Source organism: Dermochelys coriacea, chromosome 3 (assembly GCF_009764565.3).
Source record: "Dermochelys coriacea isolate rDerCor1 chromosome 3, rDerCor1.pri.v4, whole genome shotgun sequence".
Lineage (NCBI taxonomy): Eukaryota > Metazoa > Chordata > Testudines > Dermochelyidae > Dermochelys > Dermochelys coriacea.
This window is the reverse complement of record NC_050070.1, coordinates 109,079,032-109,106,045: the sequence shown is the minus strand read 5'-3', so window position 1 is coordinate 109,106,045 and position 27,014 is coordinate 109,079,032. Positions and strand designations below refer to the sequence as shown.

The following is a 27,014-nucleotide window of genomic DNA, read 5'->3' as shown; positions in this document are numbered from 1 at the left end:
AGCACAGTGTGGACATGCAACAGCTGTTTAATTAAAGCAGCAAAACTCTGCAGTGTAGACATGGCCTAAGAGGGAGGAAGACTTTCCCTAATTCTCCTGCATAGGCTACCTGGACCTTGGGGCTGGGTGTGTAATGTGACAAAGTTCCTCCTCTATCTTGATGGGTCTTGCGCTTATTGGCAGATTTGCTCGCCTTGGAGCTTCACAGCAGCCCTCAGTTTGGCCGTTTTTGTGAACCCACAGTCCAGGTCAATTCCTCCTGTGTCTGACCAGGAGTTGGGAGGTTTGGGAGGAATCCGGGCCCGCCCTCTACTCCAGGATCCAGCCCAGAACCCTGTGGAATGCAGCTGTCTAGAGTGCCTCCTGGAACAGCTGTGTGACAGCTATAACTCCCTGGGCTACTTCCCCATGGCCTCCTCCCAACACCTTCTTTATCCTCACCATAGGACCTTCCTCCTGATGTCTGATAATGCTTGTACTCCTCAGTCCTCCAACAGTCCGCATTCTCACTCTCAGCTCCTAGCGCCTCTTGCTCCCAGCTCCTCCCCTGCACACCACAAACTGAAGTGAGCTCCTTTTTAAACCCAGCTGCCCTGATTAGCCTGCCTTAATTGATTCTAGCAGCTTCTTGATTGGCTGCAGGTGTTCTAATCAGCCTGTGTCTTAATTGTCTCTAGAAGGTTCCTGATTGTTCTGGAACCTTCCCTGTTCCCTTACCCAGGGAAAAGAGACCTACCTAATCTTGAGCTAATATATCTGCCTTCTATTACTCTCCTATAGCCATCCGGCCCAACCCTGTCACTATCCCTCATCCTGCTCAACACTATGGGGTGGGCAACTTGGGACGTCAGGCAGTGTACTCCTGACAAGCCATCTGCATTGCCATGGTGGCTTCCAGCCCGGTGTTGTATGGTGAATTGGAAAGGCTGAAGGGACGGGAACCATCTGGTCATCCTTGCATTCTTCTCTTTATTTCACTGCATCCACTGGAGGGGTACATGGTCAGTCACAAGGGTAAACCATCATCCCAGAAGGTAACAACATAGTGTTTCCATGGCCCATTTCACAGCTAGGCACTCTCTTTCAACCACGGCATACTTCTGCTCTCTCGAGAGGAGTTTCCTGCTGAGTTAGAGGATTGGGTGTTCTTCATATCCGACCATCTGTGATAGGACAGCTCCCAATCCTACTTCAGATGCATCTGTTTGTAAAATGAATTCTTTGTTGAAATCTGGGGCTATAAGCATGGGGTTACTGCAGAGGGCTGTCCGTAGATCCATGAATGCTTTCTCTGTGGCATCTGTCCACTTCACCATGTCTGGACCCTGGGCTTTTATCTGATCTATCAGGAGACTCACTCTGGTCGCAAAATGGAGAATAAATCGTCAGTAGTACCCCATCACACCCAGAAATGGCTGAATGTGCTTTTTCCGATTCGGCCAGGGCCAATTTTGGATAGCCTCTAGTTTGTTTAGTTGGGGCTTGACCATGTCCCTTCCTACAATGTAGCTAAGGTATTTAGCCTTGGTTAGCCCTATAGCACACTTGGCCGGACTGGCTGTGAGGCCAGCTCATCTTAGTGTGTCTAGAACCACTTCCATCTTTCCTAAGTGGGTTTCCCAGTCGGGGGTGTGAATAACCACTGCATAACTGGTATAGGGCCAAAGGAGCTTGTCCATAAGACGCTGGAAGGTGGCAGGTGCCCCATGCAGTCCAAAAGGAAGAACAGTATATTGAAACAGACCCTCTGGGGTAGAGAATGCCATCTTTTCTTTCGCATCTATGGCAAGGGGAATCTGCCAGTATCCCTTTGTTAAATCAATGGTGGTCAAAAATCAGGCATTGCCCAGGCGGTCAACTAACTCATCGATATGGGGTATGCATCAAATTTGGATTTCTCATTCAGCCAGCGAAAGTCATTACAAAACCTAGTGGTGCCATTGGGTGTGGGCACCAACACAATCAGGCTTGACCACTGACTGTGGGATTCTTCGATTACTCCCAGCTCCAACATCCTTTTTACCTCTGCCTTGATCTCCTCCCTTTTTGCTGCTGGGACCCGATAGGGCCTTAAAGTTACCTTTTCCCCAGGGTCTGTGATAATGTGGTGATAGGCTTCAGTGGTCCCGACCTGGTTTGATTGAAAACATATCCTGATATCGGTTGATCATCTCAGTTACCTCCTTCTTCTGGTTTGGTGTCAGATCAGTGGATATCCTGATCTGCTCCTGCATGTTATTTCCCTGGATCGGGGTGTCTTGGGCCACTAAACACGCCTCTCATTTGTGCCAAGGCTTTAAGAGGTTAATGTGATAAATTTGTTTTTGTTTCCAGTGTCCTGGCTGCCGCACCTTGTAGGTTACTTCCCCCAGGGCTCAACCACCTCATAGGGCCCCTGCCATTGGGCCAAAAGCTTGCTTTCTGCCGTGGGTACCAACACTATCACCCGATCCCCTGGTTGGAACTGTCGGACTTTTGCCTGGCGATTGTAATGGGTTTGCTGGGCCTCCTGCGCCTTTTCCAAATGTTCCCGTACAATAGGGGTGACCCGGGCTATCCGTTCATGCATCTGCAACACATGGTCAATTATATTTCTCCCCTCATTGGGTTCCTCTTCCCAGATTTCTTTTGCGATATCTAGTATGCCACGGGGGTGGCGTCCATATAATAATTCAAAGGGGAATAACCCAGTTGAGGCCTGAGGTACCTCCCGGATTGCAAACATAAGGTAGGGTAGTAGGGTGTCCCAATCCTTCCTGTCCCAACTTACCACTTTCCTTATCATTGCCTTGAGGGTTTGGTTAAACCTTTCTACCAGCCCATCGGTTTGCGGAGGATAGACTGAAGTTCTCAGTCTATGTATATGGAGCTGCATACAGAGGTCCTTCATTAGCTTCGACATAAATGGGGTACCTTGGTCTGTTAATATCTCCTTTGGTAGCCCCACTCGGGCAAAGATCCCCACCAACTCTTTAGCTATCGTTTTAGAGGCCATGTTCCGCAGGGGGACGGCCTCTGGGTAGGGAGTAGCATAATCCAGAATGACAAGTATATATTGGGGGCCCCGGGCTGTCTTCTCCAGGGGGTCTCACTAGGTCCGTGGCTATTTGCTCAAAGGGGACCTCTATGATGGGAAGGGGTACTAAAGGTGCCCTCAAGTGGGGATGGAGACTGTGCAGCTGACACTCCGGGCAGGATGCACAGTACCTCCGCACTTCTTCATGTACTGCAGACCAGAAGAATCATTGCAGGACCCATGCCAGGGTCTTCTCTACCCCCAAATGCCCCCCAAAAAGATGACTATGGGCCAGACTTAATACAGCATTCTAGTGTTTTTGAGGTACTAGGATCTGCTCTACCTTCTGCCCCTGTACTGGTGCAACCTGGTATAAGAGATTCTTCTTCATTATGAAGTAGGATCCTGGTCCCTGGGTTTTCCTTTCCACGGGGACCCCATCTATTTTGGTCACCTCCTTCCTAATGTTGTCGTACCTTGAATCTTCAGCCTGGTCCCGTCCAAAATTTCCTCTCCCGGGGCTAATCTGCCCAAGATCTAGGGGGCCAGTCTCTGTTGCCTCTACTGTTCAGAGGCGTTAGGGTGTGGGTCAGACTCGGGTGCTTCTCCCTCCTGGGTAGCCTCCTTTTCAGCTGCTCGGGTCCGCCTACCTATGAGAGCGACCTTCTGGCTTTGGGCCAGTATTTGGGTTCCCAAGGCCTTAGCTGCCCTACTTTCCCTTTTCATCTTTCTACGTTGTCTGAGAGTGGAGAACAAATCTGGGGATATTTCAGAGAAGGTTGGGGTTGACAGTCTACTGTGGATGCCTCACTACTTTTCAGGTTTCAGAGTAGCAGCCGTGTTAGTCTGTATTTGCAAAAAGAAAAGGAGTACTTGTGGCACCTTAGAGACTAACAAATTTATTAGAGCATAAGCTTTCGTGAGCTACAGCTCACTTCATCGGATGCAGGGGCTTCTCCTTTTCTCCAATTCCCCTACCGGGAGTAAGTCTCCAAACCCTGGGAAGTCCCTCCCTATGAGCACCGGGTATGGGAGTTTAGGGACTACACCTGCTGCTACTTCAGTAGTGTTCCCCTGAATCTCGATTTTTACTGGGATGGTGGGGTAATAACCAACTGTCCCATGGATGCATGTTATCCCCAGCAGCTGACTATGCTTCACAAGCTTCCCCGAGACAAGCGTGATAGCACACCCTGAATCAACCATTGCTGTGGTCTCTACCCCATTTAGCTTCACTGGTCTTGTGTACACATGTGGGGTTAGTGAGACCCCCACAAGATGGATTAGGGAACATGGATCTGCCCAGTTCCCCAGGTTACACTGCATAGGCTCCTCGGCATTGGGACACTGTGCAGCTATGTGTCCCCATTCCCCGCAGGCGTAACATCTGTATGGAGCCCTAGGCGTTCCCTGGTCTCTTGGTTTGGGTAGCCTAACATCACAATCCTCTTCCCTGTCAGTGCTCCAACTTTTTGTGGCTTCTGGTGGGCCTTCAGCCCCTCTCTGTTTCCATGTGGGATTTCCTCGTGGCCCAGTCACATAAGCTCTAAGGCTTGGTGCTGCTAGTTTAACCAGGGGTGCTTCTTCCTTAAGTGGTCGGGTCAGTTCCCTTGCTGTCCTTCGCCCTTCTACTAGCGTGACAATCTCGTCATAGGTGGAGGGTTCGTTCTGGCTTACCCAGGTGTGAAGGTCTGGTGATAGTCCTCTCATGTACCAGTTGATGACAAGAACCTCTAGTATCTCCTCTGGACTCCGGAACTCAGTTCATAACCATTTTCATGCCAGATGGATGAGGTCATATAATTGGGACCGGGGGGTTTTGTTTTCTTGGTACCTCCACTCATGATACTGCTGAGCCAGCACTGTGGTTGTTACCCCAGATCTGGCCAGGATCTCTGCTTTCAGTTGGGGGTAGTCTGCCGTAGCCTCTTCAGGCAAATTATAGTAGGCCTTCTGAGCCTCCCCACACGGGAATGGAGCGAGGATGCCAGACCACTGTTCTCGGGGTCAAGCCTCCCGCAGGCCAGGAGGTATGCCTCTATATCATCCTCCTGCGTTATTTTCTGCAGCCAATTGCTGGCCCATATGATCTGCATCCCATCATGGCCGTGGTTCAGCTCTGAAAGGGCCTTTACTGGTTTACCAGTTCCCACAACATAGCCCGGTCTAGAGCAGCTTGGTCCATCGGCAGGTGATTAGTTTCTTGTTGCAGCCGCTCTGCCTCCTGTTGGGTGGCTGCCTGGACACAGGTAGCCTCCTGCTGGGCAGCTGTGGCTTGTATCAGTGCCTGCATTACCTCCTCTATTGTGGTGAAAAAAAAAAAAACGCTTTCCCTTTTTTTTTTTTTTCTTTTCTTTTTTTTTTTCCCCTTCCAAACACCGTCCTTCTTCCACCATGCTGTGGACACCAGATCCCACTGATAACACCAGTTGTGACAAAGTTCCTCCTCTACCTTGGTGGGTCTTGCGCTTATTGGCGGATTTGCTCACCTTGGAGCTTCACGGCAGCCTTCAGTTTGGCCGTTTTCGTGAACCCACAGTCCAGGTCAACTCCTCCTGTGTTTGACCAGGAGTTGGGAGATTTGGGGGGAACCCGAGTCCACCCTCTACTCCAGGATCCAGCCCAGAACCCTGTTGAATGGAGCTGTCTAGAGTGCCTCCTGGAACAGCTGTGTGACAGCTATAATTCCCTGGGCTACTTCCCCATGGCCTCCTCCCAACACCTTTTTTATCCTCACCATAGGACTTTCCTCCTGGTGTCTGATGATGCTTGTGCTCCTCAGTCCTCCAACAGTGTGCATTCTCCTCAGCTCCTAGTGCCTCTTGCTCCCAGCTCCTTACATGCGCACCACAAACTGAAGTGAGCTCCTTTTTAAACCCAGCTGCCCTGATTAGCCTGCCTTAATTGATTCTAGCAGGCTCTTGATTGGCTGAAGGTGTTCTAATCAGCCTGTCTGTCTTAATTGTCTCCAGAAGGTTCCTGATTGTTCTGGAACCTTCCCTGTTCCCTTACCCAGGGAAAAGGGACCAACTTAACCTGGGGCCAATGTATCTGCCTGCTATTACTCTCCTGTAGCCATCCGGCCCGATCCTGTCACAATAGGCATAAGAGATCCTCTACATACACTTACTTCTTCCCTCCCTTTGGTATGTGGGCAGGGAGGGGAGGGGAATTGACAAATGCATCAGCCATTGCAGCTGAGTCTGCATGCCAAGACTAGTAATTTACTGCTGACAAAAGGTAAATTACAATCCCCTGGGAGCACGGAGGGAATTATAGCTCCCTTCTCCTGAGGTGGTGCTGTAATGTAACATACTTTACTATGATCTGTGTCCTAGGGACACAATCTATCTAGTCCTAAATGACTTTCCTATATGTTGATTTATTCCAGGAGCAACTCAGAAATAGCTGTATACATTCTTTTGTAAAATCCAACATGGAAATATTTCAGCTTTGACATGGAAATTCCTTGTAAATTCTCTTTAAAAAATTCTCTGATTGAAGAAAAACTCAGAATGATGTCAAATTTACAAATTTGGAAAGAGAAAGATCTCAATCCCCTTTTCTCTTTATATTGCCTCTGCTATTATCACCCATTCCCACAGAACGTGCATTACAGTAAAATTCTATCCCTTGTCTCTTCCTCTTACCTTATCTAAGTGGTAAGAAAAATCAGCCAGGAGAACTTCATCATTGTTTTGCTTTGTCAGGTGTGCAGCAATAGGTGGGTCTCTGACGTACATTAAATTCTCAGTCAATAATTCAACCCCCTCCAGTCAGTTTCCTGTTGCCAGGGGGATTGCATTGTACAAGAGTGTATAAGATTACCCAGTGTATAAGATTTTGAAATGGTGATGGCAATTTTCAAAAGTGAGATGTCTTGGAATAACTAAATGGAAATAGCTAAAACATTGTGACCTCTCCCTGCATGTAACTAACTGAAGTTTTTTTTTTAAATCTGAGGCCTAGCAAAAATGGACTAGATGGAAGATTAACTGATTCATTCTAACGTAATATGCCCAGCATCTCTGAAAAAATCAAGCTATCAGTGCCTCGATATGGGTACCCAAAATCTGAGAAAACAAAAATTTGTGGTCATCTTTCAAAATCTGAGCCTTCCACACAAACTTCTTCGTGGCTGGACTTTACAAAAACTAGACAAGGCATTTACAACACACACTTTGCTTCTCTACAAAAGAAAAAGGACATTAAGCTATCTAAACTACTACATGCCACAAGGGGCCATAACAGTGGTTCCCGTAACCCACCCAGCAATATTGTTAATCTACCCAACTATACTCTTAGCCCAGCAGAAGAATCTGTCCTATCTCGGGGCCTCTCCTTTTGCCCCTCCACCCCCACGAACATGATACAGTTCTGTGGTGACCTGGAATCCTATTTTCGATGTCTCCGACTCAAGGAATATTTCCAACACACCTCTGACCAACATATTAACCCACGGAGACCTGCCTACCAACACTACAAAAAGAAGGATTCTGGGTGGACTCCTCCTGAAGGTCGAAACAGCAGCCTGGACTTCTACATAGAGTGCTTCCGCCGACGTGCACGAGCTGAAATTGTGGAAAAGCAGCATCGCTTGCCCCATAACCTCAGCCATGCAGAACACAATGCCATCCACAGCCTCAGAAACAACTCTGACATCATAATCAAAAAGGCTGACAAAGGAGGTGCTGTCGTCATCATGAATAGGTTGGAGAATGAACAAGAGGCTACTAGGCAGCTCTCCAACACCACTTTCTACAAGCCATTACCCTCTGATCCCACTGAGAGTTACCAAAAGAAACTACAGCATTTGCTCAAAAAACTCCCTGAAAAAGCACAAGAACAAATCTGCACAGACACACCCCTAGAACCCCGACCTGGGGTATTCTATCTGCTACCCAAGATCCATTAACCTGGAAATCCTGGACGCCCCATCATCTCAGGCATTGGCACCCTGACAGCAGGATTGTCTGGCTATGTAGACTCCCTCCTCAGGCCCTACGTTACCAGCACTCCCAGCTATCTTCGAGACACCACTGACTTCCTGAGGAAACTACAGTCCATTGGTGATCTTCCTAAAAACACCATCCTAGCCACTATGGATGTAGAAGCCCTCTACACCAACATTCCACACAAAGATGGGCTACAAGTCGTCAGGAACAGTATCCCCGATACTGTCACGGCTAACCTGGTGGCTGAACTTTGTGACTTTGTCCTCACCCATAACTATTTCACATTTGGGGACAATGTATACCTTCAAGTCAGCGGCACTGCGATGGGTACCCGCATGGCCCCACAGTATGTCAACATTTTTATGGCTGACTTAGAACAACACTTCCTCAGCTCTCGTCTCCTAATGCCCCTACTCTACTTGCGCTACATTGATGACATGTTCATCATCTGGACCCATGGAAAAGAAGCCCTTGAGGAATTCCACCATGATTTCAACAATTTCCATCCCACCATCAACCTCAGCCTGGACCAGTCCACACAAGAGATCCACTTCCTGGACACTACGGTGCTAAAAAGCAATGGTCACATAAACACCACCCTATATCGGAAACCTACTGACCGCTATTCCTACCTACGTGCCTCTAGCTTTCATCCAGATCATACCACACGATCCATTGTCTACAGCCAAGCTCTACGATATAACTGCATTTGCTCCAACCCCTCAGACAGAGACAAACACCTACAAGATCTCTCTCATGCATTCCTACAACTACAATACCCACCTGCTGAAGTGAAGAAACAGATTGACAGAGCCAGAAGAGTACCCAGAAGTCACCTACTACAGGACAGGCCCAACAAAGAAAATAACAGAACGCCACTAGCCATCACCTTCAGCCCCCAACTAAAACCTCTCCAACGCATCATCAAGGATCTACAACCGATCCTGAAGGACGACCCATCACTCTTACAGATCTTGGGAGACAGGCCAGTCCTTGCTTACAGACAGCCCCCCAATCTGAAGCAAATACTCACCAGCAACCACACACCACACAACAGAACCACCAATCCAGGAACCTATCCTTGCAACAAAGCCCGTTGCCAACTCTGTCCAGATATCTATTCAGGGGACACCATCATAGGGCCTAATCACATCAGCCACACTATCAGAGGCTTGTTCACCTGCGCATCTATCAATGTGATCTATGCCATCATGTGCCAGCAATGCCCCTCTGCCATGTACATTGGTCAAACTGGACAGTCTCTACGTAAAAGAATGAATGGACACAAATCAGACGTCAAGAATTATAACATTCAAAAACCAGTTGGAGAACACTTCAATCTCTCTGGTCACTCGATTAAAGACCTAAGAGTGGCTATCCTTCAACAAAAAAGCTTCAAAAACAGACTCCAACAAGAGACTGCTGAATTGGAATTAATTTGCAAACTGGATACAATTAACTTAGGCTTGAATAGAGACTGGGAATGGATGAGTCATTGCACAAAGTAAAACTATTTCCCCATGTTATTTTTCCCCCCTACCCCACCCCACCCCACCCCCTACTGTTCCTCAGATATTCTTGTTAACTGCTGGAAATAGCCTACCTTGCTTGTCACCATGAAAGGTTTTCCTCCTTTCCCCCCCCCTGCTGCTGGTGATGGCTTATCTTAAGTGATCACTCTCCTTACAGTGTGTATGATAAACCCATTGTTTCATGTTCTCTGTGTGTGTATATCAATCTCCCCTCTGTTTTTTCCACCAAACGCATCCGATGAAGTGAGCTATAGCTCACGAAAGCTTATGCTCTAATAAATTTGTTAGTCTCTAAGGTGCCACAAGTACTCCTTTTCTTTTTACTTATCTAAGGTCACACAACAAATCAGGAGCAAAGATATGATTTGTACTCAAGAGTTCCTGACTCCCAGCTTTGTTCAATCTACTAGGTAATTCAGTCTCCCTACTGTGTGTCCTCATAAGATTATACTAGGTGATTGGTAATGAGAAAATAACATATTCAAAGCCAAATCAACTGGTGCAAATCAATGTAGCTGCACTGATGTCTATGGATCTTTGCCAATTTATGACAGTTGATGATCCGGCTCTCTGATTATATTTTTCTATCTGTTAATATTTAGGAAGTCTTAGTGAAACATATCCCTTCAGAAACATATTGCTACACTGTATGTATCACTTATCAATTGTTTGATTTTATTATCCTAGGCTTTAATATTAGTATAAACTTGCAAATGACATCACAATGATCATACAACAATACTCATTTTATGCCAAGAATGTTTCAACAGGCTATTCTTAATAACTACATGGAAAGTTGTTATTGTGATATGTTATTTGGGCCTAATGTTGTTATATATTAACAGTCTTAACTGTATAAATGAAAGCAAGGCAATGTATGTTAAATTTAGACCAATTGCTAAGCTATTTGAGTGATGGTTTCCTTCAGAATGAAGAGCATAAGTTTGTGCTGGATGTATTTTGGTAAGGAAGAATGGTCTCTAGAAACATGTTTTCCCTCTTTGTTTTTATTTTTAACTACATTGCTATGATGCAGAATCCTAAAATGTTCTGGTTGTACAGTAAATTATTAATTTTCTCTTTTCATTTTTTGTATAATCATTTTGTGCTTGCCATGGTCTGATTCTTCCTTTACCTTCTCTTTTAGCTACTTTCCCTTCTGCAGGAAAAACAAGCCTGTTTATATGACATACATCTGCTTCTTTCTCTGATTAACTCTGCCCTCCTTACCTTACAGAATCTTCTTCCCTTGCCAGGGCCTGAGGCCATCTTCTACACACTCTGTTTACACTCATTTTTCCTAATGAGTGTCTTTCAGGTGTATTTTTTTTTTTAAAAGTCTTGTTGTACAGTGATCACGTTGTTAAGAGGCTTCATTCTCTAAAAACAAACCAACCAACTCCATGAATGCATTAATTCTTACAAATACAGGAATCTTCATTGGTACCTAGGCTTCCCACTCCAGGATTTCATCCTCCACCTCTTTTCTCACAAGGAAATCAGAATCATAACCCTCTTTTCCTGGGACAAACAGGAACTTTGATCTTAACTTGCTATCCACCACTAATAGTGGCAGGGAAGAAATGATTTTGAACATATTACAAGCTCTTTGCTCACCTAAGGTTTTGCTCACTTGCCCAGATTCTTCTGGGAAGTCAATGGGAGTTGAGCATGCTAAGCACCTTGCAGGATTAGGCCCAAAACACTCCACTTTCTGTCAGAAAGAAAATCACTTTATAGGTTCCTTACTGCCATAAGGATTCACTGCAGAGATGTATAAAAATTACATCTGGATTCACCCAAGAGAAGAGAATGATGAAAGATTTATTATTAGAGGCCAAGAAATGAGAGAGAGAAATTACCAACAAAATCTCTTCAAGCTGAGAATTATTTTTAAAGCATAGTTTATGTTTATATGTTTTGAGGCTATATTTATTGAAGAATCTCTAAGGTGAAATAAATGCTACTCTAGGGGCAGTTATACAGACAGATAATGGTGATCATCCTTTCATCTCCCATCTAACTGATTATTATCTTTGAACTTGAAATAATTCAGTTAGCAAAGCCAAGTGGATACTTAGTGCCTCACTAGTTAGCACGTCTTTTGAAATAACTTCCTTCACCATGAATGAAAAGTCAGAGTTGAAATGCAGAACCACTGCATTTTAAGGGGTGGGAGGAAAAAATCAGCATGCTTCTGTGTTCCTTTAAATCCCTTCAGAATCGTGATACATGTTATCTTTTCTAGCAGCCATGTACTGATGCAATGTGATTTTTCACTGTTCGGGTCTGATCCAAAGCCCAGTAATGTTAATGGATTGGAAAGACTCCCATTGACTAGAAAAGGCTTTGGATCACGTCCTTAAGTCCACAGTTACTGGAAATGGAAGCCATTTTTTCCTGTAGAGGAAACCATGGCAACAGCAAGTGATAACTCATCCTAGCCAATCACAGTTTTACTGTATTTTTTCCTCTAGTTTGCAAACAATAACACATCACCTCTGTACGAAGGGGGCTTAAGTTTCCACTGTGCCTGAAGAGAGCTGACAGGGAACTGGTCGTAGCTCCCTGATTCTCAGCTGCCAGTATAAGTTAAAGCTTTAGTGGAGCAACTTCTGGTGTAAAATCTTATACCAGCCAAAGATCAGGGCTTTCTGCCCTTCCCTGACACCAGGGCTGGCTCCAGGCACCAGCGAAGGAAGCAGGTGCCTGGGGCAGCCAATAGAAAGGGGCGGCACTCCGTCCATCATCGGGGCGGCACGTCCTGGTCTTTGGCGACAATTTGGCGGCGGGCCCTCCAGTCCCTCTCTTCCTCTTTGGTGGCACTTCGGCGGCAGCTCAACCAGGCTTGGGTTTTTTTTTTTTCCTTTGCCTCTTGAGACGCAAAAAAGCTGGAGCCAGCCCTGTCTGACACGGTCCTTTTCCCCATTACAGCAGGCAGGGGAGGTAGTGCTTGGTCAGGGTTGCAGTGTTGGTGTTGGATGTTGTTCCACCACCTCCACCAGCTTTGCACCAATGGTCTACCAGTGGAGATTTCCCCTGCAACTGGGACAAGCTCCCACCATTTTAAGCTCACTTTGCGCTGCACGACAGATGAAAGGTGAATTTGGCACATTGGAAAAATCTGGCCCACATAAGTGAATGCACTCAAGGGTCCAATCCTCTAGTAGTTCCGGGAATTCCATAGCTCTTCAGATATGGGAAGACATTAGACTTTAAACCAATCATTGAGACAGCAATAAATATGGCTCATCTTGGGCAAATGCAATTTGAGGAAAGAATTCTACATCTTGGAGTAGGGAAAAGGAAATATTTCTCTAGCAGATGGCTGATATTTCTTAACAACAGCTATCTGAAGCTGCTCAGAGGTTTGGAATGCCAGAATTAATCCCTGGGAGCTAGATGAATGGGCAGATAGAAAATGAGGTAGTCAGAGATTAATTTAAATATAATTTGTCATATGGCTATCACCATCATGTATAGGGCCTGATTCATTGGTATGTTGGGGGAGCTTTACACTAGCCACTGGAGGATTTCTCCATGGTAGGGACATTCTTGAGGGACACTAAGCCATTGCAGGGACTCCTATACCAGCTTATGGGTGCTAGCATGTGGGACAAGAGAAAAAAAAGTCTTATGAAGATTTGATTTCAGCACATCAATTTTTAAATGTATCTAACTGTATCCAAGATATTTTCCCCAGCATAATTATTTTAGTGTGATAACTGAGAATGGCTGATAATCTGCCTAAAGTGAAATTAAAAACTTTAGGATATCTGTTCTCCTGTCTGACTGGAAGTGCTTAGGATTAGAGTGCTGATAATTATTCTATATTCTGATTAGTTTGGTCACTAACTTCACATTTCATTTCCATATTGGCCATTATGTATTCCAAGACTGGTGTAGTATTGACATCAATGTTTTTCATGCTTGTGCTCTATGACTAGTGAGGTTTCTGTTTGTTAAATGCATTATAAAATCTAATGGCAACGACTGACGATCATCTTATTTTCTCAATATGGTATTTGTAGAAAACACTGTCAGTAAGTGTACATGGAGAAATCATCAGGGAGACAATCTTAAAGGTGCTAATTAAAAGCTAGTCAAGTATTAACATTAAAGGGGGGAGCTGGTAGCAACCCCTTTAATTAAAATTTAGATTGCCCAACACTTCTCATGATAAAGGATTCTTGTAATCTTTTCTTTAAGAAGCTCTCATGCCTCCTTTGCAGCAGAGCTGAAGGAATGCCCTCAGGCTATAGAGGTGCTTTTACTTCGTCCCATGAAGCATTTGCTGATATATAAACTATTAAAAAAGTTGCCATTTCCCCCTCTCACTTACATTCTTCAGGAAAATGTTAACAGCCTGCCAGCATACAAACTGAACACACCAGCATTCCAAGAGGCCAGGCTCACAAAGTAGCAGTCAGCAGAAGATGATGTCCTCATTACATTGGGAACAGCTGGGAGCTGACAGAGCAGCTCTAAATTGTGGGGAGTGGGGAGCAAGGCTGGGGATCCCTCTCCTTGCACCACACTTGACACCAGGTTAAGGTGGAATTTTTTTTTTTGTTCAATGCCTCACCCCGGTTCCATCCCCTAGAGTGGCTGTGAAAAATAAAGCCCAAGCAACATAGTGATGTGGTGCCCCCCAGAGGTTGGTGCCCAGGACAACCCCCTCTACTCTTCCATCCCTAAAACTGGCCCTGCCCCCACCTCCCAAAGTGTGTATGAGGAGGATAGGGAGAGAGAGAGAGAGAAAGATACAAACCAGGCTCCTCCCACCCAACCTCCTGAACTTACATCTGGCCCTAGCAGTCTAGCCCCTCCTCTGGGGTCACAGCCTTTTGCTGCCATGAGCTAATGTAGTCTTATAGCTCAGGTGGTAGTAATAGTAGTATTCTATATTGCAGTGCTACAGGTTCAGAGTTCAGACCCCACTGATGATGATGCATAGTACCAGCAGTATTATAATTGCACATAATAGAATTTTCTTTACCTTTTTCCTTAAAAAAAACAACCCTAGGAAATTGCACATAAAAACATTAAAAGAATTATTATTAGATTGCAAAAATCAAGCACCTGAACACCAGGAAGTGACATTTACAGTTCCTCAGCCAACTTTAATTCATATTTGACTTTAATGTATGTGCATTATTATACCATATTTAACAGCTTAATCACTTACTATTTTTCTCACAGACCCCTGCCTCATTCAGAGCACAGAATGGAAGTAGAAGAATTAAGATTGTACAGTACTGAAACTGCTGACCTTAAAAAAGCTTCTATATTGTTTTTAAATGAAGCAGCCTGCATATTCAAGAACATAGGCTGCTGAAACCACACCATACTGATGGTCTGCCTTTGTTCCCCATTGAATACAGAGGAAGATTCAAGATTTCCTTCCTCATCTTCAAACTCCGCCATCAGACTGGCCCAAACTACCTGAGGGACTGCCTCATTCTCTGAGGTCATGAGCTCTCATGACAGCTGTGCTCCACTGGAACCAAAGAACTGTCAGTCTCAAGAGTTAGACTGTATACACTGGAGATAGGCAGAACTTCCTTGGCAAGTGGCCTGTATCTGTTGGACTCATTGCTGGGAGATCTGTGAAACACTACAAATCTCTCTGTCTTCAGATCAAAATGTCTTTTTGTTGCATGTTTGTAAAACAATTATTTAGTAAATAATAGGGTGACCAGAGAGCAAATGAGAAAAATGGGACGGGGTGGGGTTAATAGGAGCCTATATAAGAAAAAGACCCAAAAATCAGGACTGTCCCCATACAATCAGGACATCTGGTCACCTTAGTAAATAAAATGTTTGGGTATTGAATACCAAAGCTTTGTGGATAGGTTAAGTCGTTCTTAAAGCACTGTGACTTTTAGATCCTCATATAACTCAGACTTTCAAACTCTGCTTCTCTGCAATTGCTATGAAAATAAGGCCCAGAGTCTCAGATTAATTTTCTACCTAGTGTGCTACAATTAGCACCTCTTCTAATAGCTTCAAAATGAAAATCTGAAGCTGAACATCCAAATTGAAGTGCTTGTGTCACACTCTACAGCTTGTTGCTTTTGGCAGAGCTCTGAGCCAATGGAAGTAGATGCATACAGTGGTAGCAGACCCTACATATGTATTTACTCCTGAAATAAATGTGGTTTGCATCCACTTGGATTTTTACAAACAATGCTATATTATGGGAGAAGGGGAGATTTCTAGATTTCTTATATTGTACTTTTATATTGTTTGAAAGCAGAGAAAATTACACTCCAATCCAATATAAATGATTTATTTCCACCAGTTATTATATTTAATAATATTGGATTAAAATTAACAGGAAAGACGTCAAATGACAGTGAAGAAGCTGTCTCCTTTAGTTAGGCAGCTAATGCAGAAGAGTGAATCGTGTGAATCTGTTGTCATGGACTGTCCTTGCTGTAATATGAACTGGTGAAATACAATGGTTCTGATTTTCATTTACTCTAAGGTCCCTTTACACCACTCGGGCAGTGAAAAGTGGCCTTAAAGTGAGCTCTGCCATAGTAGTATAAAGGCACCTTAGTGTAAATAAGGATATTGCTTTAACAAAACAATATAAAGTGCTGTTCATTTGCTTCTCTGGGCTCAGTCTTATGAGCTGCTGAGCTTCATTGACATTATTGGGACGGGGGTGGGCTCTGCACTTTGTGGGATCAGTCCCTATGATGAATGCCTCTCCCTCTTTAGCTGTAACTGGAGATAGGTACATACACAAGCTGCAGATGTAACAAAGAACTCAATGTAAGACAAAGCACTCCAGTGATCTATGGCTGCTGGGATTGACTTCACTGGGACCTGATACTTATTGGACTCATCCTGCTCCCACTGAAGTAGTTTCTTAAGAAATGTATCACACTAGGATTTAGACTAGAAAATTGGGTTGCATGTAGAAAACAAAAATAATATCTTCAATACGCCAGATTCAGCCACTCTTATGGTGTGAGCAGTAAGTTACTCCATGAATAGCTCCAGTAAGGTCAATAAGATTACTCACCAAATGAGGTATTTCCTGGTGTGCGTAAGGCTGTCAAGATTCAGGTTCGATATGAATTAAGTTATTGCATTCATACTGGTGCCCTTTTGGCTTGAGTGGTTAGCCAAAATTTGGGGCCTTTCAGGGTTGTTTCTGTTAGGATGAGAAACATGAGCCAGGTATATCCTTGGTCCAATCCTATTTATTAACAAAAATGTACACAAAGTCCTGTTTCCCTAAACACAGTAGAAACAAACAACAGCAGGCAGTTTTCTTGCTGAAACATTCCCAAGCCTGCCACTCCGGTGAGCTCTAGGTCAAGCAGCCCTGTCCCTCTACTTCCTCCCAAGGTCATACTCAACTGCTTCTGCAGGTTCTCTGCCTTCTCCACACAGTGCCAACATCCCAATATCCTAGCCCCTAACCACCAGGGAAACCCATGAATGCACGTGACTTGGCTCTGATCTGCCTTCTGGCCTATCGCTTTGTGCTGTCCCCCTTGTAGTCTATCGTTGTTACTGGATGCAGTTGTAGCTGGATGAAGTTGCTTGGCTCATGGTTTTAATGAGGTTTGTGATTGTCCTTGGATCCAAGAATCACCTATTATGTTGGCACCTTTCAACATAACACTATAATTGGGGCTGGCTGGAAAAGAAGAATTCTGTATTAGAAAAAATGTTGAGGCTTCAAAATTTGTTTTTGTTCCACATCAGAATAAAAATGAGACCTTTAAAATATTTTCATGAAAGAAAATGAGAGAGAGAGAGAAACTCACGCCAGCATAGCTTCATGGTTATGGAACTCACCTGGGATGTGGGAGACCCTGATTCACAGCAGGGACTTCAATCTAAGTCTCCCACAAACTATGTGAGTACTCCAATCACCAGGGCATTGGCTATTCTGGATCCCTCACTCTCTCAAAATTCAATCCTGGCCCTGAGATGGTTTCCCAAGAAAATTTTAGTCCAAACTGATATGTTTCAGCAAAAAGTTTCAGATTCAACAAGCTAGAGTTTTCTGACAAAAAATGTTTTGTTGAAAAATTCCTGAGCAACCCTACAAATGTTTCTTTTAAACCACCACTATTTTTCTGTAGTGAGAAAATTCTGTAGTGAGATGTCTAATTTTGTGAGTGCTGTAAAGAAAGCAGAATTCAAACTTCTGTCATTAATGAGTTAACATTCAGAGTAGCAGAATAGATTAAAAATAAATTTTCTGTTAAAAATGCTCCTAGACAAACCTTGATCTGTTCCAAGTTGCCAGGCTTGCTTGGCAGAGGACATGAGGGATGTAATGATCTGCTGCCTATAGGCTTCCTCTGCATTAGTTTTAATTCTTTCTATCATATCTGCGGTGTCAAATTAGAAAGTTACATACAGAAGTGAGTCTCTGTTGCTAGGCTACAGCATCATATCTTCTGCTTTACCTCAGCAGCAGAATCCTTTATGGGAAGCTACGGATTTGGAAACCTTGGTTCCAGTCTGAACTGGGACTTCTTTCCATAATTCACAGCTGTCTATTTGTGTCCCATCAGAATACACATGAAAGCCTTTGTAAAAGAGTGACTGATCATGGACTCTGGCACCATGGAATAAAGATAATCTGAGGATAGCTTTAAAATGAAAATAAAATCCACGCTAAGGGTATTATATTGGTACTACCCACCCTCAGCAGGAAAATATGGACAGTGAGGGATTTGATAGCTCGGGGGGTTGTTTATAAGAGCTAGAATTTGATTGTTCCTCACCAGTGCAAAGAGGTGCAATTTCTGAAGCAGCTGGACCACAAGGCTTCCCCAGAGGGCATGTTGAGACTACACAGGAACTGCACTGGCATCCTGGCCATATCTTCACCTTTACTAACATCCCATATTATAGCCACTTCCAAATCAGCCACCTCAGACAGCACTTCCATTTTGGTGCTTGTGTGCTGGTCTGAATCAAATCCATGGAGCCCGATTTTCAGATCTAATCTATATACCGGGGTGGCCAAACCATGGCTCATGAGCTGCATGTGGCTTTTGAAGTGCAGTTGAAGTGCAGCTGGTGGAGCCCCTACTTTCCTCCCTATTCTCTGCCTACTGGACGGGGGAAGGGGTGAGCTCATGGCATCTACCCTGAAGTGTGATGATGGGGCTAGGGTCTTCTGCCCAGGGAAGAGGGGAGGTCTCAGGGCTTCAGCAGGAGTGGGGCTGAAGCCCTGAGCTCCGGCAGGTGCGCCGCGGGGCTGAAACCCCAAGCCCTGGCTCACTCCCAACCAGAGCCATCCCTTGGGTACAGTGAATCAGAGCGACTACCTCAGGCCCCGCACTTTGAGGGGCCCCGTGGGTGGGGAGGTGAGGCAAGTGGGTGAGCAGAGTGAGGAGATGAATGGGGGCGAACAGGGAGGCTAGCGGCAGGTGGGCAGGCGTGTAGAAGGATCGAGGTGGATCCCTCCTACCTCCTCCCTCCCCCTCCCCCCAGCACCTCCTGCTCACTGGCGGATCCTGCTGATCAGCACTTCCCCCTCCCTCCCACCACCTACCACCTGCTGTGGATCAGTTGTTTCACGGCATCAGGAGGTGCTGTGGGGAGAAGCGAGGGTGAAGTGAACTTGGAGGAGGGGCAGAACTGGGCGGGGAAGAGGCACGGCAGGGGCAGGAAGAGGTAGGGCGGGGAAGGGTGGGGCCTTGGGGAAAGGGGTGCAGTGGGGGGAGCAGCCCTCCAGCAGCTAGGTGCCATGTTTCTAATGTCCCGGGCCCCGCAACTTCCTAGGGACAGCCCTACTCCCAACACTTACTTCCTTCACTCTGATCTTATACTTAGGTTGTAAACTCGTTGGGGCAGGGACCATTTGTTTGCTCTAGGTTTGTACAGTGGGGCTCCAGTTCATGACTAAGTGCTACAATAATGCAAACAAAAATTAATACCTCTGAAAAAAAAATCAGTTCTACTCACATAGGTGCCAAAATTCCCTTGGGTAAGTTTGAAAGTTTTGGCCTCTGAGATGTGTCTGAGAACACACATAGCTCTTTAATGTCTGTTTCAGCTGTTTGCACTTCTGAGGCAGTGCAAAGCAGGTGAAAAACTGCCCTATAGAGGCAGCCAAGGATTACCCTGATGTAGGCAGCTCTACACCACATGTACCCACCTCAACCCACGTATGGGGGCATTTTGAGGGCAGAGCTGGAGCACATGCTTGTTAGGTTCAATTTATAGGTCCAATAACCCAGGCTCAATCAGTATTTACCAATGAAAGATTACTAGTCAACGACTGATACAGCACAATACAGAACGGAAAGTCACATTTTACCCAACAGATCTGGAGAAGTCTCTCAACTAACTTTTCCACTGAATGCATCTGATGAAGTGAGCTGTAGCTCATGAAAGCTTATGCTCAAATAAATTTGTGAGTCTCTAAGGTGCCACAAGTACTCCTTTTCTTTTAACTAACTTTCAGAAACTCTCCTCCTTATTTACTATGTTTAGCACAAAGAAATTTTCTCTCTCACAACTTTGCTACTTAGGAGTTCCTTTCAAGACATCCCAGTTAACAACCAATAACGTAGAGACACCTTCAACCAAGTCATTATTACAGAAACACTGTGACAACATGCAACTCCTAACAAGCTAAAAACATGACTCAGTAGGTCATTATCTCCTCAAGCACAGAAAACATCTGCAACAACAAGTATTCCCTATCAGTCACAAATAGTCCTTTACGGGACATCTAGTCACTTTTAGTGCCAGTCAGTGGGGTCAAAGCAAGAGATCACACACATTACATCATTTGGTCACACATTAAGATTCAACTTAAATTCACAGCATCTAGAGTTACAGGTACAGAGCACTTTGATTTATGTTGAACCACTAGGATAACTCTCCCTCCTAACAATTTAGAGTATTATAAAGATTTTCATTTTTTGTTTGACTGCCTATAACAAAATGACAGGTTTCAGAGTAGTAGCCGTGTTAATCTGTATTCGCAAAAAGAAAAGGAGTACTTGTGGCATCTTAGAGACTCACAAATTTATTAGAGCATAAGCTTTCGTGAGCTACAGCTCACTTTGAGCTGTAGCTCATGAAAGCTTATGCTCTAATAAATTTGTGAGTCTCTAAGGTGCCACAAGTACTCCTTTTCTTATAACAAAATGGATTTAACTATGTTTTGGGAAGTAAGCAATGTTATAATAAATTAAAACAAATAATTCTATTAGGATCTCAAAATATAGCTATAGTACATGTTCATGTTTGTTATTCAGTTTGTTACAAATATTAAAAATGTTTTCCTGAGTGCCTCATCCAATTTAAGAGATCAATTAACTTTTGTAATTTCAAACTAATTGTATTATTTTGCTATTAAAACTAGCTTGTGATATTTTTAATAGAATTTAAATTAATATTAGTCTTAATTATTATTTTGCCTTAAACAACAACTGCAAATTAATAGATTGGAGACCAAGTATCTTAGTCCAGAGAGGGAATTCTCTTTTGTCAGGATGATGAGAAAGCTCCAGGTTAAAAAAAGTTGCTACTTCATTACATCCATGGAGCTCTGACTCAGACTAGGAAACAATCTCTGTGCCTGAAAATATGACATCTGTTTGTTGATGTCAGTGGGGGAGTGAGGAATTCTAAAAGGCATATTGAAGGTAACTTTGCAACAAATGTCCCATGAATTTAGATTGAAATTTAACAAAAAGTGCAGTAGGCGTGATGCTATGGGGAATTTGTCTGTACAACTTAGTAATAACTTCTACCAGAATTCATATCAGGGAAGGCCTATATATGGATGTGGAATCCACCAGTTGCTGACAAGGCTGTAAGCATGTCTCTCGTAGACCAAATATAATGGAGAGTCAACCTTAATGATTGTCTTCTAGACTGAACAATTTGTATTCTAAGGAGGTTGGCTGAAGTTGTGACAACAACTTGTCAGCAGGGAGTTGGTGAAGTAGAGAGTTGAAAAACACCACCAAAGACCAGGGGTTGGTAGAGGGAACTCAAGAGACTGAGATAGGAATAGGAAGCTTTGGGCAAGAGAGAGGCAGATGTGCACATGCTTTGGTAGCAAAGGGGTCCTGTTTAACAGTGGATCAGCTGAGATCAGAGAAAGCTAGCTGAGCTGGAAAGACTGCATGGATTTGGAAAACAAATCACTGCTACTCCAGCAGTATCTGCTCAAAGTGAAAGAGCTTTCCAGAGTGGTGAGAACTGAGGCAGGGAAATGAGTACAGGTGTGTTTATTATATCATACTGATCTGTGTATTCTCATGCTATAAAGTAAAAAGTATAATGGGGTTTTCGAATCCTGGTGTAAAGTCTTTGTGTCCATTGGCTTTCACTAGCATGCGCTCCTGAAGAGCTAACCTGTCAACCAGAAGCCACACATCTGTAGTGGGATTCTGGGAAATGAGCAAGAGCTCCTGGGGAGGCTTAGGTGAGACGAGACTAGTTTCAACGCCTAGGAAATTGTATCATGGGAACCCCAGTGCTTAATTTGCAAAAGAAGAGGTGCCGGGGTTCTCCAGTAATGATGGCATCCTCCTCTTAATGTGAGCTTGCATTTACCATGCGTGTGAGCTCATACCTTGCATGCCACTGACAGAAGAGATGCTGGAGCCCTGGCAAGCCCCAGAACAAATTAAGTTCTGCAGGGTAAGGGGTCCTCACTATGAGAGGGCATCAGATATGGGGTCTGCACCTGGAATGTGTGCCTAGAGGTCCAAATCCAGGAACAGTGCCTAAACCATGACCGGCCTCAGCAACCATAGGACATGTGACGTTCACTGTTTGGATTCCCTCACAGCAAGTGAGTAGTGAGTGTCCAGAAGAGGTAGCTCAATTAGATCTATGTCAGAGGGTTCAAGGCATGTCTCTCAGAACCACCTACACCAAGGGTGGGGTTGCAGGTGGACTGGCCAGGTGGGAAGGGGGTGGCTTTTTATTATCCTAAAACCATCTTAGGGTGACACCTTTGCAACTCAAACAAGCTGCACAGAATACTGCTCTGACATACTGAGGACCTGGTCCAACATCATAATGAGTATTCGGTTACAGAAACATGAATATACTGTTACCCTTTTTGACATGAGCAGCCACTTCTTTACTCCTGTTTTATGCCAGAGTAACTTCATGGAGTGGTGACTCAGTTCCCAAAATTTCAAACCCTTTGATAACATTATAGCTCTTGGTGTATCAATTTAATGATATGTCATTATAATCTATAATGTGGCAAAGTGATAAAGATATGACACTATTAAATGTATTAAAATAATTACTTGAGATGGGTTAGCAGCCACAGGAATGGTTAACCAGTCAGCAGAGTTGAATTATTTTGTGAAGATTAAGAGGGAGGGGCCCTTAATTCCAGAATAGAGGTTCTTTCTGCTTTTGGAGTAAAGTAGGAAAGATTTTAGGTCTCCTGGTCCTTTCTCAACCTCTGTGTAAGCTCATAAGCTTGTCCCTTTCTCACCAACAAAATTTGGTCCAATAAAAGATACTGTTTCACCTACTTTGTTTCTCTTTGGTGAAAGAAGCACAGAGAAACTGTAAATAAATTAGACTATGATACAGGCTCCTGTGCTACTGTCACCTCATTATCTCCCAACAAAGAAACATATCATTATTAAACATTTAGACTGCAGATGCACCTACAGGCCTGGACCCCATTGTGCAAGGCACTGTAAAAACATATATGACAGTCCCTGCATCAGAGAGCTTGCAATCTAAGAGATAAGCTGTAATGGGTGGAAGAGACAAGGGGACTGGGGTGGTGAGTTTAAAGGGGAGATTTTCAAAGACATAAATGGGAGTTAGGTGCCTTTCAGTGAGTGCTAGGCATCTCCTACTTTGTGCCTTTGAAAAAAAATCTCTCTCCAATCTTCCTAATGATGCAGAAGCCATGACAGTGTTATATTTCATGTTTCCTTGACATTTCTGTAATTGTACCTTAGCACCTTTTCTTTTACATTTCTTTCCTTTGCACTGCATGTCCATTTGCTATGAGTTACTATTTAATTACTTTCTAATTTTACTGTGCATAGTATGTTTCATACTTGAGGTCTGGTTCAAAGCCCATGGAATGCCCAGGCTCCTAATGACTCTGATGGGCTTTGGATCAAGCTCTTGCAGAGGTGACTCACTCCAAATAAGCAAGAGCTCATTGGTATAGCTCAAAAAATAAACAGCTGTTACCAATGCATATGCTACATTATTTTCCTACATTCAAAACTATAAGTGACCTCTCTCACATCAAGGATGGATAAATGTAAAATATACTTGATTGAGAATCATGAAAGTGACATAAAGTCTAGGGACAAAAGTTGATTTAGACTTGAGGATTCTACCCTGCCAAACCATACATTAGGGGCTTAAGCCAAAGACCACTAAAGTCAGTGAAGGAATTTCCATTGACCTCAGTAGACACTGAATTGGACTCTAGATTCTTTTCTTTTTGTGTGCTTAGCACAGACTTACTTAGTGTAATGTGATGATTCTCAGAGTGGGAAACAAACCCAGCTAAAAATGAGTAAAACTGGAAAAGGTTTTTTTTTTTAATTTCTTAGGACTTGCCAAAACTAGATCCCGTTATTAAGTATTCAAAACTAATACTGAAAACTCAGTAGATGGTTTCACCCTCATGGAATCTAAAGTGTAAGTTACTCAGGAAGAAAGAAAGAAAATCAAATAGACTGCCCTGTCCACATAATCGAAATATAAAACCCAAGTGTACAATTCAGGGTTTGTTCTCCTCCCCCTTAAAAAAGCTGTGCACTAGAAATCAGGGGTGAAATCATGGTCCCACTGAGGCCAAAGGGGGTTTTACCATTTGTTTATCAGGAAATCTGGATCCACTATTTCTCTAATGACAGTCTCAATCTCTCCCCACAAGTTACTTTCCCCTCTGTTCTGTCCTTTGCTTCTCAGCTGCCATGGAGAGTAGAGGAGCAACTAGGAAGTCACATCTTGAAACTTAACCTTTCTAGCAGACAGTGAGTCCAGATGAATGATTTTGCAGGGGGCTCCATATTTGTTTGATCTGATTCTACTATTATCCCATCAGTAGATTATGACCAAGAGAAGCTATGTCTCTGAGACTGAAGTTTGTCAGTAGAAGAGAACACTGTCTCTGGAAGCGTGCAACCCTATTGTATATTATAACCAGAAATAGATTTGTTTTCTGTAGGCATCCTGTGTTCTTTCATAAGTTCAAAAAAGTATAAACTGATAGCATAAAACCTATATTTTAATGAATGAGTAAGTAACTGATCTGGCAAAGTGGCTTAGTACATATACTAAAATAAAATTCAGTACTGCAGCTTGGAAGACATAAGACTTGTATCAAGTTTATAAGCCAAAAGAGGGATTCTGTATTCAATGCAATGTGTAAATCAAAAGCTAGTGAAACAATTACAAAGCAGAAGTAACATATGCTGAGAACCATATTCAGAAGTACACTGGCAGCAATATTCTGAATCTTATTACTGATTATATTGTGGATGTCCTGGTTCAGAGCTAACTATACCTCTTAACCTTTCTCTGGTCACCTAGAGGTATTGGGTGTTGTGCCTGAACTTTTCTCAGAGTGGAATTTTGTGATTCTCCCACTCTTAAGATCAGGTCTGAAGACACACATGCAAGTCTTCCGTTTGGGAGCTTGGGAGCAGTGGTGAGTGCAGTGACCCCGAACAGCCTTCTTAAAACAAAGTGTTGTTTAGTGAAAGCTAGAAAAGGGGAACAGCAAACAGGGGAATTTTGCACAGGAGTTCTCCAGCTGAATGAGGAGCGACTACATTACCCTTGGGCTGAGTTTGTTGTCTGTTAGTTTGTTGGTTGTTGTCTGCTTGCTGAAAATGGATTTTTAAAACAATAGAAAGCCTACACCTATGACTATCTTACCTAAAGCTAAGCATCTCCCAGACACTTAGGAAGGCTTACCTTCTTCAGAAACTCAAGCAAGAGTCTGTACCAGTTTGTTCTCCACAGTTTCCTGACAATTTTCTGCTCTAGTCAGAGACAGTCTTTAACTCCCCATTGTCCTTCTGATTTTTTGGCTCCCAGCCCAGACAAAACAAGTCTTATCTGTAGTGTTGTTGTAGCCATATTGGTCCTCAGATATTAGAAAAACAAAGTGGATGAGATAATTTTATTTTGGCCCAACTTTTGGCCAACTTTTATTGGCCCAACTTCTGTTGTGAAAAGAGACAAGCTTCTTCTGAGCTCTGGGTAGCTCAAAAGCTTGTCTCTCTGACCAAAACCAGTCTTGTAATATTGGCCGGAGCCTGGAAGTAATGTCTTCCCAACCAACAGCTCAGACATTGTCTTAATAATCCCCAATGTGTTTACCAGGAGGTTGCTCATCTGGAGCCATTCTGATGCCTTCCTGTTTGTTTTCTAATAGCCTTGCTCTTAAAAATATGAGTATAGTAAACTTATGATATAGACATAAGTACCTATCTCAATAATGATGTCATGGAGAATATTCATAAATTATTAGAAGTAAACCCAATGTCTTTCCCAGTGGAAAAAGATCCTATTGTTCTAGGCACTGCAGAAATGAGTAAAATGGAGAGACAAGCTTTGATCCAGACAGCTCAAAGTTTAAGATTCATGGTTGTTTTCTGGGTTGGGAGGGTAAAAGGCTACATGCAAACACCATTGAATTTTATCAGGAAAAGAAGAGAGCTGCAGGAATTACTTCCCTGAAGACGCAAAAGCATGTTGAGCAGTTTTCCAATTGGGAGGAACGGCACATTTTCAGGGTTGCCATAGCAGCCCTGATTCACTAGGACACCAAAATGTAAATTTAATACATAGTGAATAGCAAATAGGGTCAAGCCAACAAAGTCATATATGCTTCACCAGTATGTGGTTTCTGAACTTTTCATCTAGTCATTGCACAGTAATATGACTCACATTATGAACTAATTATTCCTTCATCCCTACGTCTGCTCATTAGAAATCTGAAATTATTAGAACACTGAGGAGAAAAAATGAAAAATATATTGGATTAAAAACACATAATGCATCCATTATACTTTCACACCAGAAGCTGATTATTTTGAGTTAAGTAGTTTGAAGTATAGAAAATTGTGAGCAAAGAACCCCAAAGGTTAAATAGAGCAAAATAAATAATGTTAGTAGAAAAAGTTATGTTTTTATGAAAAGAAGGAGCATGTTACTATCTACTACGGTCAAGGTTCCTTCCCCACTCTGAACACTAGGGTAAAGATGTGGGGACCTGCATGAAAGACCCCCTAAGCTTATTCTTACCAGATTAGGTTAAAAACTTCCCTAAGGTACAAACTTTGCCTTGTCCTTGAACCCTATGCTGCCACCACCAAGCGTGTTAAACAAAGAACAGGGAAAGAGCCTACTTGGAGACGTCTTCCACCAAAATATCCCCCCAAGCCCTACACCCCCTTTCCTGGAGAAGGCTTGATAAAAATCCTCACCTCAATTTGTACAGGTGAACACAGACCCAAACCCTTGGATCTTAAAAACAATCAGGTTCTT

At 43.6% G+C, this 27,014-nt stretch overlaps 1 long non-coding RNA gene across 1 annotated transcript in view; it reads right to left on the bottom strand.

Annotated features, from left to right (window-relative positions):
• LOC122459100 overlaps positions 1–16,596 on the bottom strand; it is a 44,090-nt gene extending 27,494 nt beyond the window's left edge. Inside the window, exon 1 of the long non-coding RNA XR_006279564.1 lies at positions 16,540–16,596. This is a non-coding gene — a long non-coding RNA (uncharacterized LOC122459100). The remainder of the gene's footprint in view (positions 1–16,539) is intronic.
• Between the last annotated feature and the right edge of the window lie 10,418 nt (positions 16,597–27,014).